The 17,576-nt window shown below is 42.4% G+C and overlaps 1 pseudogene; it reads left to right on the top strand.

Moving 5' to 3' along the window:
- The first annotated feature begins 5,303 nt into the window (after nt 1–5,303).
- Nucleotides 5,304–8,927, top strand: LOC104446546 (annotated as a pseudogene).
- The last annotated feature ends 8,649 nt before the right edge of the window (nt 8,928–17,576 follow it).

The following is a 17,576-nucleotide window of genomic DNA, read 5'->3' on the forward strand; positions in this document are numbered from 1 at the left end:
TCCCTCTTTGGTCGATTAAAAACTATGCGACTTCCCAAGTGAATCGCCGACCCCTTTTATTTTATTACACATGTGGAAGCAAATAAAAAAATCCCCTAACAGTAACTATCTCGGGATAGAAAAGCTGGACATCACATTCACAAACAAACCACACTTTTGTAAACATATTGAGTCTTTTACACAAGTCTATAACCAAAAGACTAGTTCTTAAAAAGAGGTTGTTCTATCTGACCCACTCTTCAGGTCACCTCAGCTTAGCTCCAAGTCCTCCCTCTACGGTCCTGAAAATTTTAAGCCCACAACGGGGTGAGATATAAATCTCAGCGAGTTCACGGTCTAAGTCTCGATTATGAGGGAAATACACCCAGAAGTGTCCTAACCACACAACCACTCAATTGGCACAGAGGACTTACCTCGCCTCAGTTCCACCTTGCGGGTCAGCACAGTTCATATACATTATGTATAGAAACGATACATCCAACAATTGAATCGCATCACTCAACTCAATAAATCACAGAGGTCCAGATTATAGGGCCAAATCGTTATGACACGTCCCATACCACATCACACAATTTTGTCCCATAATCCGGTGCATCGAACTTAACCATCATGCGTTCCAATTGTTAATTACACCCCTCAAGGGTACAGCCAACTATATTGGCATTGCCAGGTGTCGTCTCACCTCCTTTGAGCACGGCGACGTCTCTCAATTAGATGGCTTCCCCGAAGGGGCGTAGGTCCAGAATCTACTACAACCCGAGTCCCAATGAATGGGTAACATCCGGCTTAATAGCCCAGGACGGTTTCTCTTAACCAACACATGAGCAATCAATCTCAGCCCAGGACACTGTGCATTGCACTCAAATGTCTCAATTAAAATAGTGAACCTGACCTATTTTCTTCGTATTAAAAATACACGATAAAATAGTCGTGTGTGGGTACACGGTTAATTCACTCTAGAAAAATTGATATCCTCCAATTTAAAATCACAATGGTTTATATAGTACATAAAACCATTTTTGGTGTTAAAACCCAACACCCTGGATTTTCTAAATAAATAATGAATTTCACAAATTTTGGAATTAAATATTCAAAATTCCAATCAGCACTCAATTTGCATAAATTAACACTCAATTGCAGAAATTGAACACAACATTGCAATCAGCACAAAATTCCGGTCACCGGCTATCCTGGCCTAATTTCCCAAAAATAAGTAATAATTAAATAAATTACTAGAAATTAAATAAATTACAAAATAAATAAATTTAGAGCATTTAATTAAATTTACCTAAATTAACTAAACTAAATAATCTAACTAACAATTAAATCTAACCATCCTATTTAATTTAATCTAAATGCACTAACTAAATAAACTAACTAATTCCTAACTAATCCACCTAACTAAACTAATTACACTAACAAAATACTAACCATATACTTAATCTAACTAAGTCATCCTAAGCCTAATCAACATAACTAATTCACCAATTAGCTAACTAACATACCTCTAAGTGTCATTAGCCCACTAATAAAGGATTAGAACGCAACTCACAGGTTAAGCCCGAAAATCGGCTCACGGCGACAGCGGCGCAACGACGGCCGAGACTCGAACTCACAGCAAGGCCGGGGGAACGCTCAGATCGGCTGAAAAACCGTAAAAGAAACTCACGAACTCGGCTGAGTTCGCTGGAATCCACGGCTAGCTTCGGTCTTCAGTGGACTGAGCGAAGCTTGCGTTGGCAAATCGGTAGAGGAGAATTCGATGGAGAGAGGGACGGCTTGGACGTGAAGAGCGTGGGCTTTGGTGAGGGAAAAATGGGCTGCTTGACGAAGACGTGTGGCTCAAGATGCTGAAGGTTTCACGATCAACTTGGCTGGAGAAAAACTCCTTTAGTGGACAGAATTTGAGGTGGCTTTGGACGTGTGGTGCAAAGAAGAAACAGTGGGTGAATGATGGTGCAAGTGGCGGTGGGATGAGGGAAAAACGTGGGGATGCTTTAGTGATGGGTGTCTTCAAAGGGAGAAGGGAACAAAAGGAATTGAAGCCGTGAAAAGCGAGAGAGAGAGAGAGAGACCAAGGAGAAAGAGAGAATCGGATGAGGGAGAGAGGCGGTGGACAAGCGTGCGAAGGAAGCCAAGGCTGGAGCCAAAAGTCAACAAACCTATCTCTTGAATTGAATGCTTGGTTCCCTCTTCAAGCTTCCAACCTTATCCCTTATGTCCCCTATTTCTTTCTTGCAATTTAATACCACAAAATCCAATTTAAATGTAAAAAATGCAGCCCTTCTCTTGTGATCCGAATTTCACTGATTTTATAATTCAATTTCATCAAATTCTCAATTTAGAAGTCCAATTTCGTCAAACAAAAATCTCACACACTTCCACAAATTCCCATCACCTCGTAACTCTACTTAGAAGTCAAAATTCCCTTCAAACGAGTCCGTCCGAATTTCCGTTCAATTTCCGAATTGATTTTCCGTAAAAATCTAAGGATCTTCGAAAAACTTTCAGAAAGTGAGTCGACGTTCCTAAAATGAATCCTGACACGGCATAACTTTCAATTTCTGAAATCGAGCTCAATTTCGTGGTTAATTTCAATTCGACATGATTTAGCACGTCCCAATATACTAGGTAGCTTTTAGGAATTTTTAATACAATTGACTCATGGTCAATTATTTTCGAACCACAATGTACATCTTTGACACATTGGTGACTCTCGATTGTCGTAAAAATCTCGAAATTTCAAATACAGACACAAGGTAGAAAAATGACAGAAAAATCAGTCTAGTACCGTTCGACAGAAATTTTGCAATTAGGTAGAATCACCCACGCACTAATCACATATCTCCGGTCTCTGATTCATTTTAACGGTGCCGTAATGACCCTTGCAGATTAGCACGATCGAGTAGTCGATTCTTAGTCGAATTCTTATGTCTATTATATTTAGATTCCTTAACGGCTTTACATAATAGGCTAGTTAACTCATGAGTGGCCAATTCAGAGAAAAAGGCTATAGACATGTCGATGAAAAGCCCATTTCATCTCATCAAAATCAGACTCGAAAATTAGGATGTCACATGACATCTCTTATGTAGTGCAAACTCTTAGTCAGTTCATAAATAGTCCAAAATAGTCACATCTGAACGTTGCACTCAAAGTCATCAAATATCTAAAGAAGTGTCCAGGACTTGGAATACTCTTGTCCATAAGATGCAACATGGAAATGACAACATATTGTGATGCAGACTATGCACCTTGTCCCATGAGTTGAAGATCTATCACTAGATATTGCATCAAATTAGGAGATTCCTTACTCTCGTGGAAGACTAAAAAGCAGCCCACTATTTCTCTATCTTCAGCTGAAGCAGCGTATCGAGCTATGGCTAAAACTACCTATCAGATAGTATGGATACGAGGTCTTCTTAAAGATCTTGGAATACAGGTACAAGGGCCAACAAAGCTATTATGTGATAATGATGCGGCTCTAAAACTTGTAGCGAACCCTATAGTGCATGAAAGAACCAAGCATATAGAAGTGGATTGCCACTTTACACGAGATAAGATCTTAGAAGGAGTCATTGAAACAAAAGGAATTGGGACAACAGAACAGCCTGCAGACATCTTCACCAAACCTCTATGTCAAAGACAGCACACATATCTTTTGAACAAGCTAGGTGTCTTGGACATATACAAGCCACCAGCTTGAGGGGGAGTGTTGGAAGCTATGCAGCTTTGACAGAAGATTTGAATTGATTGTGATCCGATATTGATTTCTACAAATCGATTTAAGATTAGATCTAGAATAGATTGATTTATAGGATCATTAATTTCCTTTTTTATTCATACTCTTGTATTATAACTACTAAGGTTGTACATCAGATTGTATTATTGAAGACAATACAATATACAAAATCCTCTCTTCATTATCGATCGTCTTCAATCTCTCTGTTTTTCTTCAACTTCATACACCCTGTTGCGGACACTCTCTTACGTTGCTATCAATGTCGAACTCGAGACCAGTGATAATCCACGTGAAGGAGATTGCCACTCTCTTCGATACGTCAACCCTAAAATCCTGAGTAACCTGGTAAGAGAGAAAAGTTTTGAATCTCTTGCTCAACTTGGTGGAGTGAGATGATGAGCTCCGTGACCCGTGACTTAGGTGAAGAGACCCCGCTTACCAGGTTACTCAGGATTCTGAGAAAAAGAGAAGTGGGGTTGCTGTGAGGAGGAGAGGAGAGGAGAGCAGATCGTTCATGTACTCTGGAAGGAGCTGCTGAGATTTGTCATGAGAATTGAAGCGATTTGTTTTATGCCACCAAGTTGAGCAAGAGATTCAAAACTTTTCTCTCTTACCAGGTTACTCAGGATTTTAGGGTTGACGTCTCGAAGAGAATGGCAATCTCCTTCACGTGGATTATCACTGCTCTCGAGTTTGACATTGATGGCAACGTAAGAGAGCGTCCACAACAGGGCTGTCTTCTTCTCGAGGACTTGTTTCGACAGAGACTTGAGAGCCCTTGTGAAGTATATGACCATGAAAGCCAGGCGCCATCTTCGCCTGTGGATGATATTCGTCAGGCCATCGTGGCGGTCGAGCATTGCATCAGTTGCTGCTTCTTCACTAGGTTTATGAACCTCAACGACGAGATGGATGAACAACAAAGAGAGAGAAGACAAAAGGGTGTGCTTGGATCAGCGAAACGAGTCGGGTTGAGAGGACAAAGATGAGTCTGTAGGAGTCAACACTGAATGGCTTGGGTTGAACGGATGGATTTGGTCTTGATAGGTTATATTGTCGCGTAGTACATATATAGTGCAGTGTGACAAGAGCTTCCACATTGCATTCCTGGAAATTTCACTGCAGCTTCTTGGATGGTTAACTGTTGAACCACCGATGGTTTCACTGCAGCCGGCAAGAATGTAATCCCAACAAGTTGAACCACGTCTTCTTCCAATAATTTTAATTGAGCGGTCGCCGGCCGCAAAAGTTTTCACGCATTAGAGCAATAGGGTAGTGAGGGTTTCGGCCTTTCACCAAGCCCATCAATTCGAGAAAATATTGGGTGGTCCGGGACCTCCACGTCAGCGTGGTCCCCGGCCACTCACGAGATGCCATGTGGAGGGGTGGGCCCCACTTGTGTCTTCTGCCTTCTTCCCCTCTCTCTCCTCTTCCTAGCCTGCCAATGCCCTCTCTCCTCCTAGCCTGCACGCTCTCTCTCTCCTGTCAGAGCATTTATTGCGGACGTTTTTCTCTTTCCTTCGTTTGAGAAAGAAAACGCTGTTCGGACAGACATCCCTCTCCATTTCTTTCCTTTCGAATTTTTGAATCTGAAATTCACTCTCCGCGCTCGTTCCCCTGCCGTCGCCGAGCATCAAGCGGCCGTTCCCCTGCCATCGCCGACGAACCACATTACGGCCGCTGCTACTCCGGTGCTCGCTCGCTTCTCTCTTCGGGCTCGTTGCTGCTCCGTCGTTCGTTCCGGCGTTCCCGGGGTCGCAGATGCAGCACGCGGAGGGGAAGCAGGCCTCTTCGAGCTCCCCTCAACGTCGGCGAGCGTCGCCCGCCGAGCGAGACCCCCACACACCGGAAGGCTCAGAGGCGAGGTTGCTGGAGAAGCTGGTGCCGTACTCGAAACGCGACGCCGACGGCCCTCCACCTCCGCCGGTTGCCTCCAGGTTGAATGGGACGGTGAGTGTGGACGAGTCCGTCGGTAATGATTTGTCTGCGAAGAATCCTAAACTGTGTGCTGGTTTGTATGAGCACAAAGGTTATAAGAGCAAGTGCGAGTATCTGATCGCCAATCCTGAGTGTAACGCCGGTGGGTTCTTCCATTACATTTCGTTCTTCTACTGTGATTGCGAGAAATTCACGGGTGTGGAGTATGCCGTGCTGGCACTGTGGCTGGTTGCTCTGTTTTACTTGTTGGGCAACACTGCAGCAGATTACTTCTGTTGTAGTTTGGAGAAGCTTTCTAGTCTTCTGAAGTTGCCGCCCACGGTTGCAGGGGTTTCTCTGCTTCCGCTTCGTAATGGGGCTCCTGATGTGTTTGCCAGCATTGCCGCATTTATGGGGAAAGATGCAGGGGCAGTGGGTCTCAATAGCGTATTGGGTGGTGCTGTTTTTGTTACTTGTGTTGTCGTGGGGCTGTTTCTTTCTCTGTGGCAGAGCAGAGGGTCCAGATTGATAGGAGGTGTTTTATCAGAGATGTATCCTTCTTCCTCTTCACTTTGATTTGCCTTGGTATTATTTTGATTGTTGGCGAGGTCAGTGTTGGGGTGCTATTGCATTTGTTTCCATATATGGGCTCTATGCCTTTGCAGTTGCCGCCAATGAGATGCTGAGGAAACAATCCAGGAAATTAAGGCTAGATTCTGTTACGCCTTTACTTCCTGTCAGAGGAAGTATCTTTTCTCAAGTGAGGAAGAAGAATCTATTTATGCCTCACTGATTGAGTCAAACTCTGATGGTGATGTACCTCATCTGCAAAGCGAGTTGCCGCACTGGATGTGGGCTTCAAATGTTGCAATTTATTCAAATGAGGCTGTCAAAGTGAATCCGGATAGCCCAAAGCAGTTGTGGGGTTGGAATGATGATGAAATGGCCAATGGAAATTCTTCATTTACTTGGTCGAAATTATTTTCTCTACTGGAGATGCCGCTGACACTACCAAGGCGGCTGACAATCCCTATAGTCGAGGAAGAAAGATGGTCAAAGACATATGCTGTCGCCAGTGCTTCATTGGCACCTATTTTTGGCATTTTTATGGAACACGCAAGACGATGTTGGAAATCTGAGCAGAGAAATCGCATATGCTATTGGCATATGTGCTGGGGGCGTACTTGGTGTTTTTGCATATGTGTACACCAGAGCTGATCAACCACCACGCAAGTTCTTATTTCCTTGGGTCTTTGGGGGATTCTTCATGAGTATAATCTGGTTCTGCATAGTCGCAAACGAGCTTGTTTCTTTGCTGGTAGCTCTGGGTGTTATTTTTGGCATAAATCCTTCTATCCTTGGTTTGACAGTTTTGGCCTGGGGAAACTCTATGGGTGATCTGATGTCAAATGTAGCATTGGCAATGAATGGTGGAGATGGTGTGCAGATTGCAATGTCGGGTTGTTATGCTGGGCCTATGTTTAACACACTTGCTGGTTTGGGAGTTTCACTGTTTCTTGGAGCCTGGTCTAGTAGACCTGCATCATTTGTAGTCCCCCAGGATAGCAGTCTATTTTACACGATGGGGTTTCTGATGAGCGGAATTCTTTGGTCACTCATCGTCTTGCCCCGACATGACATGCGACCGAACAAGATGTTGGGGATCGGCCTTATGTCAATTTATCTGGTCTTTCTGGTTTCAAGGTTAATCACATCTATGGGTGTGGTCTCATTGAATGGTCTTAGTTGACGGTCAAGTCATGAGGCATGGGAACTCTGGTCAGGGTAATGTGTTTTAAAATATGGATGCCCCCTTCTCGCCACAGAGACTGCTTTCTGCCTGTTGCCTGGATCATGTAGCTCATTTTAGTGTTGCACATTGAAAAAGTTACATAAGAATAGTTGAGTTGTAAGCTGGGCCTTAAGAATGTATCCATTCGATGTACAGTATTGAATTATCTTTGTGAGAGTCCATCATCTCCAAATGCTGCTGCTTTTTTCATATTGAAGGTCGACATAGGATACTTGTGAGATTGGCTTGTGACATGCTATCTGTGCTTCTGACACCATTGTTATTTCTCATTTTCAGAAGAACGTAGAAATTGTCAGATTGCAAATGAATGAACGAATAAATGACACAAAGTATCAGATCATAAATATGTTTTGTGTTTTGGATTGGAATGGTTGCTTTTCAGCTAGTGATTGGAGAAACTAGCCAGCACATTACTGGACCTAGATGTAGCTACATGCAGGATAAGAGTGAGAAATGTGGCTCGGTTATATGGAAACTCTGTCTTTCTCGTTCTGGTAATGCATATTTCCTCCCTTTGTTCTGGTTGGCACCGCACATCCTAGACAGAAGAATGTCACAATCAATAACGAAAGCAGAGAGGTTGCCAATATGGAGGAAGCGTCTTGCACCACACCCCATATCCCTATGCAATTGCCGATTCGAGTAAAATGGATCTGCAATGAGTTAAGTTTGCAATCAAAGCGGCAATTGATGGTATTCGTATGACTGTATGAGTTCAAGTTTGTCTTTTTGCTGTCAGTTCGACGAATGAAGGCATGATCATGCTATATTTTATGTTATCCTGTTCTTTTGTGTGATGCACTCTGATCGAGCTTAAAAAGCAGTTACAGTGCTGCGATAGGGTGCTTCTAAACTAACTTAACCAGAAAATTCTCATGTTAGGCGAACTCTTTTTTTTTTCTGTGGGTTGTGGTGCTTTGAGCAACATTGCGCTTGCTGACACCATCAACTATATAGGATCAGCTTACCAATGTTTTATTCATGCTAAATGGGCGATCATGACTTAGCCTGAATTTAGTCTCCTCCTTAAGTTCTCATTTAGTTTTGTTATGTAAAACAGGAGCAAGAGCTAGCAGTCGCTGCTAGCCAGCTTGCAGGTGCAGTAGTCAACTTCTTCGCAGATTCTGATCCAATGTGCAATCACACGGATGAAGGATTACTAAGCCGTGAAAACAAGCTGCACCATTTAAACAGCCCACCGGTCCTCATTTCTGCTGAACAAAGATGAAATAATCATGGTTTAAGAATTTGATTATTCAACTAGCTGAGGCAGGAAGATGAAATGAGTGAGGTGAGATAGGAAAAGTGTCTACTTTGATTTTTTGCCTTGTGAATAAACAACCGCCGTTGTAAATGCATTCATGACATCTCTGAAACCGACACTCGTGAATCTCAACTATAGCGGTACATAACTCAGATTTTTGAATAATATAAGGTTTCAATTCCTTTATAGCATGTGGATGTCCAGATTGCTTAAAGTTGCCAATTGTCTTGTTTGGTGTTAGTGAGTTGTAGCAGAGGTCACAAGCTCATCTTGGCCCCCGGCAATCCCATGGCGGGCCACCTAGAAGAGTACACATGCCCCAAACTTTCTCCGCCAGACAAAATAATTAGCAACTTCCGTGACCATTTTAGTTTGACTTTTAATTTTTTTTTCTTAGGAAAAACCTTTAGCTAGACCGTTTGGCAACTTGGCATTCAGTTTTTCCACTAAATCAAATCAGAGGTGGAAAATAAAATGAAAAGGAGTTGCGTAGGAGCAATACGAAAATTAAACATAATGAGGTATCGGGTTTGGACGCCAAATTTCTTTTGCTCAATAAGACAATGAGATTTTAAACTAGGTACGTGCAAAATTTGATGGATTATTTTTTAGTACGGAAACACGTACGAATTTATTTTGGAAAGCTTTAACAAAAAAATAAAAGAGTTGGAAAAGGGTTGTTTGGCAAAAAATGGAGAAAAAATTGAAGTATCGGGTTTGGACGCCAATTTTTTTTTCTCAAAACACAATGAGGTTTTAAAGTAAGTGCCTGCAAAGTATGATGGATTAATTTTGAGTACGGAAACACGTACGAATTTATTTCCGAAAGCTTTAACAAAAAAAAAAAAGAGTTGGAAAAGGGTTGTTCAGCAAAAAATGGAGAAAAAATTGAGGTATCGAGTTTGGACGCCAATTTTTTTTGGCTCAATAACACAATGAGATTTTAAAGTAAGTGCCTGCAAAGTTTGATGGATTAATTTTGAATACGGAAACACGTACCAATTTATTTCCGAAAGCTTTAACCAAAAAAATAAAAGAGTTGGAAAAGGGTTGTTCGGCAAAAAATGGAGAAAAAGTTGAGGTATCGGGTTTGGAGGCCAACTTTTTTTGCTCAATAACACAATGATGTTTTAAACTAAGTGTGTACAAAGTTTGATGAATTAATTTAGAATACAGGAACACGTATGAATTTATTCCTAAAAGCTTTAATTTGTTCGGCACTATACCCTCGAGTAGTTCTCACTTAAAGCAATGCACTAATTGAGCCAGAGCAAGCTTCACTTGTATTGAGCCTAACAGAATTCCGGGGCACCCCCTACATCCTAAACCGAAAGGAAGTAGCTCGAAATTATGCCCTTTCGCGTCTATTTCATTGTTGGTGAATCTCTTGGGTACAAAGTCTTCGGCATTTTCTAACCACACATTAAAAAGATAGGTGCTCAACAATTGAGCTTCCTAAACAGCACTGAAGATAAGAGAATTCTTACAAGCATAAAAAGCAATAACCGTGTTGGTAGAAGCATATGCAATTACACACGAAAACCACATGTTTTCATCAACTTATGACTTTTTAGAAAATAGATTTGTCAATCTACCCTCTTGATCTACTTGTTGTGCATAGAAACACATTGGATTTTGCATTTGCATACAATGAAAATGATTCAAAAGATTTTGACAATCACCCCCTTCAATAAGATTTGATCTTTCACTTTGTAGAAAATTTTGACAATCACGTAAGATGAAACTTAAGTTTTGGCTTCCTCCGGCTTCGTTAGCCAAGAATTTATATGACATTGTCCCCCCAATGCCATCTTTAGCCATGTTAACTAAAACTCATTTGCATGTATTAGAAATCATCCTTTCACATCTTATTAAGTGCCTTTGATGTTCTGGTATAAACTCATAATTATGCTCCGAAACATACTCCACGACTTCATGAACGCCATTCTCAACCTTAAATTTGATCAAAGCAGGACAACCACATCTAACTTCAGGTTTTTCATATTTTTTTTTCTTGATCAGATGAGTTGACAGAATACCCCGCACAATTACACACAAAAATCCGTCGAGTAATTTCTCCTTTGTCGTTTTTTCTAGTCTTAGACTTCCTCACTCCAAAACCTTTGCCTATAGCATAAGACACATATTTATAATATGCTTCAAGTTCGCTTGCAAAAACCATTCCTATCATAAACTCAAAATCTTTTTCCAAATCTCGGGTTACATGTGCAAAATGAGCAGTTTCAAGCTGCAAGCAAAGAACAAAAGGTTTTTAACATGGTGCTTTTATGTGAAAAATAAAATTTCTTCTATTTTTGAGAAAACAAATATATTTTACATAGTATAAGTTTAGAATTACCTCTAATTCAGCCGTCGGATAACCTTACACTGTGAATTTACGGGCGCAAAGGCTTTACTTGATCAAAAGGGATCTATTGAGTAGAAGCAAAATAACACCAAATCAGTTCAATGACTATAGCCATAAAACATCAAAGCATGACATCACTTAACTAGTAAAATAGAATTCATGGGAACATATATACAAAAATAGAATTACGCCAAACCCATGAAACTAAAAGGATCGAGCTCGTCACACGGAGTGTGGAATTAGGGGAAGGAGAATAGAAAACAGAGTTCCAAGGAGAGCTTCCTCCGTACTGATGTCTTATTACCACTACCTAAAATCACATCCTCAACACTAACTATGCCGATCAAATTACGCCAAACCCATGAAACTAAGAGGATCAAACTCATCATAGGGAGTGTGGAAACAGGGGAAGGAGACCAGGAAACAGAGTTCCCTCCCGAAAATAACACCGAAAACGAAGCAAGGAGCTAATGAGTACGCAACTTTTCTGTTGAACCGCCACAAACAAATTTTGCATCGTGAAAGCCCTAAACGCACCTTAAATGAGGGAGTTTAGCCAGTCGACAACCTCCCTCTGGGGCTTGAGTCTTGACAACAGCGTGAAATCACCGAGCCCAGTCACCGATCGGCTCTGCAAAACTACGGCCAAATCTCTGTCCCCGTTCCTCCGCCTTAGGAAGAAATGGCCTATCCTCCTCCTCTGGTCGCTTGACAAACACTAGAGCAGTGCGGAAAGAGAAGCGACTCAGCGCTGTAGTAGGGGCCCTGCTTCATCGGCGACGGCGGGGGAATAGCTGCTTGATGAACTTCGAACAAACGCCAGAGCAGCAAGGAGCGCGCAAAGAGAAGCAAGCGAGTGCCGGAGATGGGGCAGCCGTAATGTTGTTTGTTGATGTCGACAGGGGGATGACCGCTTGACGAACGCCGGAACAAACGCCGGAGTAGCAATGAAAGCGGACAGAGAAGTGAGCAGCGTACGAGCAGGGCGCTCGTAATGTAGGTTGTCGGCAACGGCAGGGAACAGAAACTTGACGCATGGCGGAGCAGCGACAACCGTCGGGTGAAAGAATCGCAGCTGCTGGAGAGTAACCGTGCGGAGCCTCTGCTGCTTCTCTTTCCTTCGTTTGAAGAGGAAGAGAAAAGTGCATCTGCTTTTATTTCCTTCGTTTGAAGCTTTGCTTCTCTTTCCTTCGTTTGAAGAGGAAATAGTAAAGTCCCTGTGCTTTTCTTTTGCATTGCAAATTCCCGAGAATGTGCAGGCTGTGCAGTCGGGTGTGCAGGGTAGGGGGAGAATGGACGTGCGCAGGCTAGGAGAGGGTACGAAGAAGCTACGCAGAGGGAAAAAAGAAAAAACAGAAAACAAAAAACAACAAGGGCCCAATTGCGCGTCCAAATACATCATTTTTTTTTTTTTATATTTCTAGCCCAATGAGGTTTTTCAATTTTTTTTTGTTAAATTTTTCGGAAATAAATTCGTACGTGTTCTCGTACTCAAAATTAATTAATCAAACTTTGCACGCACCTAGTTTAAAACCCCATTGTGTTATTGAGCAAAAAAAAAAAAAAAAATTGGCGTCCAAACCCGATACTTCAATTTTTCTCTATTTTTTACCTAACAACTCTTTTTCAACTCTTTTAAAAAAAAAAAACTTTCAGAAATAAATTCGTACGTGTTCCCGTACTCAAAATTAATCCATCAAACTTTGCATGCACCTAGTTTAAAACCTCATTGTGTTATTGAGCAAAAAAATTGACGTCCAAACCCGATACCTCAATTTTTCTCTATTTCTTGCCCAATAACCATTTTTCAACTCTTTTTATTTTTCTAAAGCTTTGGAAATAAATTCGTACTTGCTCCCGTACTCAAAATTAATCCATCAAACTTTGTACGTACCTAATTTAAAACCTCATTGTGTTATTGAGCAAAAAAAAATTGGCATCCAAACCCGATACCTTAATTTTTTCTCAATTTCTTGCCCAACAACCCTTTTTCAACTCTTTTTTTTTTTTAAGGCTTTCGGAAATAAATTCGTACGTGCTCCCATACTCAAAGTTAATCCATCAAACTTTACATACAACTAATTTAAAACCTTTATTGAGCAAAAAAAATTTGGCGTCCAAACCCGATACGTTATTTTTTTTCTCTATTTCCTGCCCAATAACCCTTTTCCAACTCTTTTTTTTTTTGCCAGGGGCCAAGATGAGCTTGTGACCTCTGCTACAACTCACTAACACCAAACAAGACAATTGGCAGCTTTAAGCAATCTGGACATCCACATGCTATAAAGGAATTGAAACCTTATATTATTCAAAAATCCGAGTTATGTAACGCTATAGTTGAGATTCACGAGTGTCGGTTTCAGAGATGTCATGAATGCATTTACAACGGTGGTTGTTTATTCACAAGGCAAAAAATCAAAGTAGACACTCTTCCCATCTCACTTCACTCATTTCATCTTCCTGCCTCAGCTAGTTGAATAATCAAATCCTTAAACCATGATTATTTCATCTTTGTTCAGCAGAAATGAGGACCGGTGGGCTGCTTAAATGGTGCAGCTCGTTTTTTGGGGCTTAGTAATCCTTCATCTGTGTGATTGCACATTGGATTGGAATCTGCGAAGAAGTCGTCTACTGTAGCTAGAGATTTTAATTGCTAAGCGAGAGATTAAATAGTCTTCTAGCACCTGCAAACTGGCAAGCAGCAACTGCTAGCTCTTGCTCCCTGTTTTACATAACAAAACTAAATGAGAACATAAGGAGGAAACTAAATTCAGACTAAGTCATGATCGCCCATTTAGCATGAATAAAACATTGGTAAGCTGATCCTATCAGATAGTCAATGGTGTCAACAAGCGCAGTGTTGCTCAAAGCACCACAACCCACAGAGAAAAAAAAAATAGAGTTCGCCTAGCATGAGAATTTTCTGGTTAAGTTAGTTTAGAAGCACCCTATCGCAGCACTGTAAGTGCTTTTTAAGCTCGAAAATTACATTACATCAAAGGTCAAGTGCTTCGAAATTCTATATTAACTTCCAAATGTCTTCAATGCTACGGTGAAATTTGAGATTTGTTTAGATTGTGCCCCAATCATACAGTTTGTACTAATAAAGTACAAGATGCTGATGCGGCCCTCCTGTTTCTAACATAGCTATATGTCGATATGAAGATCAAAACCACACTGCGTTACTGGAAAATAATCATTTCATCTTCCTTGAGATGGCTATAAATAAATAACTATTGACCTAGGAGATTGAAGTCATATCACATAAAAAAGCACCCAAATCAGATGTCCCGGACACGGGATGTGAATGTACCAAGAGAGGCATCTCTCTTTTCTCATGCAGATGGAACTCACTCTACATGCAACTGTAACATTGCAACTCAAAATGTAGTAGCGGGTTTGTCGGCAAACTTGATAAATTATGTAAAAGGAGCAATACCATCTCAATAATTTACTCATGTTATCATGCTTTCCATTAGATATAGACTAACATCCACAAGCCATAGAGAACTAACCTGCTTTACTTTAAGCTGTTCATCAGAGACAGACACACGCTAAAGCTCGATCTCATGCTGCAGTTCAGCATCCCTTTTCATATTTAGATTTTCATCCTCCAGCTCCCCACATTTTGCCTAATTTTTAGCAGACAAAGCACGCTCTCTTTCAACCTCTTCTTGTAGTAATTTGTCATTAAGGAGCAAGTTTTTCATCTCCTCTTCAACATCCATCAGTCTTGACTCTGTTACTTCCATCCTCTCATGGGTAATCCTTGCTTCCTCCTCTGCAGCTTGCTTCGATTTTTGTGCTGCAGACAACATGTTGCTGACTCCATGACGTTTCAAGTTGCTTTTGCCATTGACTTAGAGCCATCTCTAGCTTCTCCTTTTCTTCTTCCTTCTTTCTAATTCCTCCTCCAGCTCTGCCATTCTATTGATCATGGCTTCAAGCTCAGATTTGAGAGTGACTTCATCAGATCTGTTTTGATCCAGAGCAGGCCCCACTCCATGGCTGCAGCTTCCACTTTCTGCATCTGGTAAAGCTGCAAGCCTTTCCATCTCCATAAAATCATCCATTAAATGAACTTCTCCTGAAGAGACCATGAGATTCTTTCTGAAGGATTTCTCTTTCTTAAAATGGTCAAGTTCAATTATTAGAGCAGATGCCCATGACTCAGAGTGGCACGGCTCACAATCACTTGGCTCCAAGCAACTCGCTTTCTGCACGTCATTCTCAACTGCTACCAACCTATCCCCTACATTTGATTGGCTATCATCGAAGGACTCTACACAAACCGATGATGCAGAGAAAGACTTAAGATCGTTTGTCGCACTTGCTTTATTTTTCAAGATCTGAGTGCGGCATTTGGCTTCCAGCCTAGCTACCTTCTTATGCTCTCTAAATGCCGTTTGGTGACTGTTTCTGCTGCTTGGGTGCTCAAATCACGCTCAATAATCCTAAGTTCTAGCTCCTCCGACATGGAAAGGACTTTGGCTTTGAGGGTCACATTCTCTTTTCAGCAGCATCAAGCTTAGGGCCGAGATCAGAACATATAAGCGAAGAAGCTTCACTCTTGGCTGCTTGAAGCTGGGCATGGACATTGGAAAGCTTAGTCTCAAGCTCGGCCTTTGTTGATTCCCACTCACCAGTTTTCTTGACCACAGCTTCTTGGATCTTCTGCTCTTGCTCTTCCCTCACCTGTCCGAGCTGCCTCACACATTCCTTAAGAGCTCCATCAAGATGACCGATTCGCTCTTCTAGTGTCGAGTTCCTTTGTGTTGCAGCCTCCGGTTGTTTCTTTAGCACCAAGACTTCATTTTCAGCCTTCTCCCATCCTACCATTGAATATCATAAGATAAAAACTTACGACGAAGTACATAGGCACAAAAATGCAAATCCGAATGCAATGTCAAAAAGATTTAACGCAGGAACGGTTGAAGTAGATGTCATCCTCAAATCTAAAACTCCATGCGATTTCACTCTTGCTCGATTGAAAGCTTCAAATCTTGTTACCCAGACATTAGTGCTAGTAAGGCTAGTATCTTCCTTCACTTTCTCCACTTGCTTTATTGACGTCTCGGGCTGCAAGACTCGGAGGAGGAGGAAGTAGTTATCGATGATGATGGTGGCGCTTTAGGTTGTTTGGAGCATTTCTGGAAGAGGGGGAAGTCCTCATCCACTCGGGACTCTTGGTCCATTACAAAGCCAAGACACAACTAATTATGAGCCGCCTTTTTTCTAAGAGGATGGCCAGCAGAACAAGAATCGAGTTGATCAAAGCCCCTCGAGCACGCCCCAGCCGATTGGTCAAACAGAAGCTGCAAACCCACCACAGAGAGAATCCATTGTGTGAACAAAAACTAACACAGAGCATGAACCTTCCCAATATTAACATAACCCGACACCGAAACTTCAATCACAACATCGAATGAACTTGTGATATCACAGACTAATAGCTTAATCAGAACAAGGAAACAACTAAAGTTCATCTTGTGAGCTTCCTCCGCACCAGTGTAGCTTAATCTCAATCTCATGAACGAACCTACCCATGATGCATCATCAAGCTAGAGTACACTTGCTCATCACCATGGAACAGAAATAAAAAGAAGAATCCGTGACACCAGAAGAGAGAGAGAGAGAGAGATGGACGACGTCTACCTGGCTGCGAAGGAGACGGAGACTCCGAAAGAGGTTGCTCGCGGGGTTGGCCAGTAAGGGTGCTCCGCAGAGGAAAGAGGGAGAGAGCGGGGCGGAGGTCGCGAGAGGGAGGCGAAGGGGCGTCGGCGTCGGAGTCAGGGGCGACGGACTCCGACGCCGACGGAGGCAACCACAAGTAACAAAAACAGCACCACCCAATACGCTATTGAGACCCACTGCCCCTGCATCTTTCCCCATAAATGCGGCAATGCTGGCAAACACATCAGGAGCCCCATTACGAAGCGGAAGCAGAGAAACCCCTGCAACCGTGGGCGGCAACTTCAGAAGACTAGAAAGCTTCTCCAAACTACAACAAAAGTAATCTGCTGCAGTGTTGCCCAACAAGTAAAACAGAGCAACCAGCCACAGTGCCAGCACGGCAAACCCCGCACCCGTGAATTTCTCGCAATCACAGTAGAAGAACGAAATGTAATGGAAGAACCCACCGGCGTTACACTCAGGATTGGCGATCAGATACTCGCACTTGCTCTTATAACCTTTGTGCTCATACAAACCAGCACACAGTTTAGGATTCTTCGTAGACAAATCATTACCGACGGACTCGTCCACACTCACCGTCCCATTCAACCCGGAGGCAACCGGCGGAGGTGGAGGGCCGTCGGCGTCACGTTTCGTGTACGGCACCAGCTTCTCCAGCAACCTCGCCTCCGAGCCTTCCGGTGTGTGGGGGTCTCGCTCAGCGGGCGACGCTCGCGGACGTTGAGGGGAGCTCGAAGAGGCTTGCTTCCCCTCCGCGTGCTGCATCTGCGACCCCGGG

The sequence above is a fragment of the Eucalyptus grandis genome, chromosome 5, assembly GCF_016545825.1.
Source record: "Eucalyptus grandis isolate ANBG69807.140 chromosome 5, ASM1654582v1, whole genome shotgun sequence".
Taxonomy (NCBI): domain Eukaryota; kingdom Viridiplantae; phylum Streptophyta; class Magnoliopsida; order Myrtales; family Myrtaceae; genus Eucalyptus; species Eucalyptus grandis.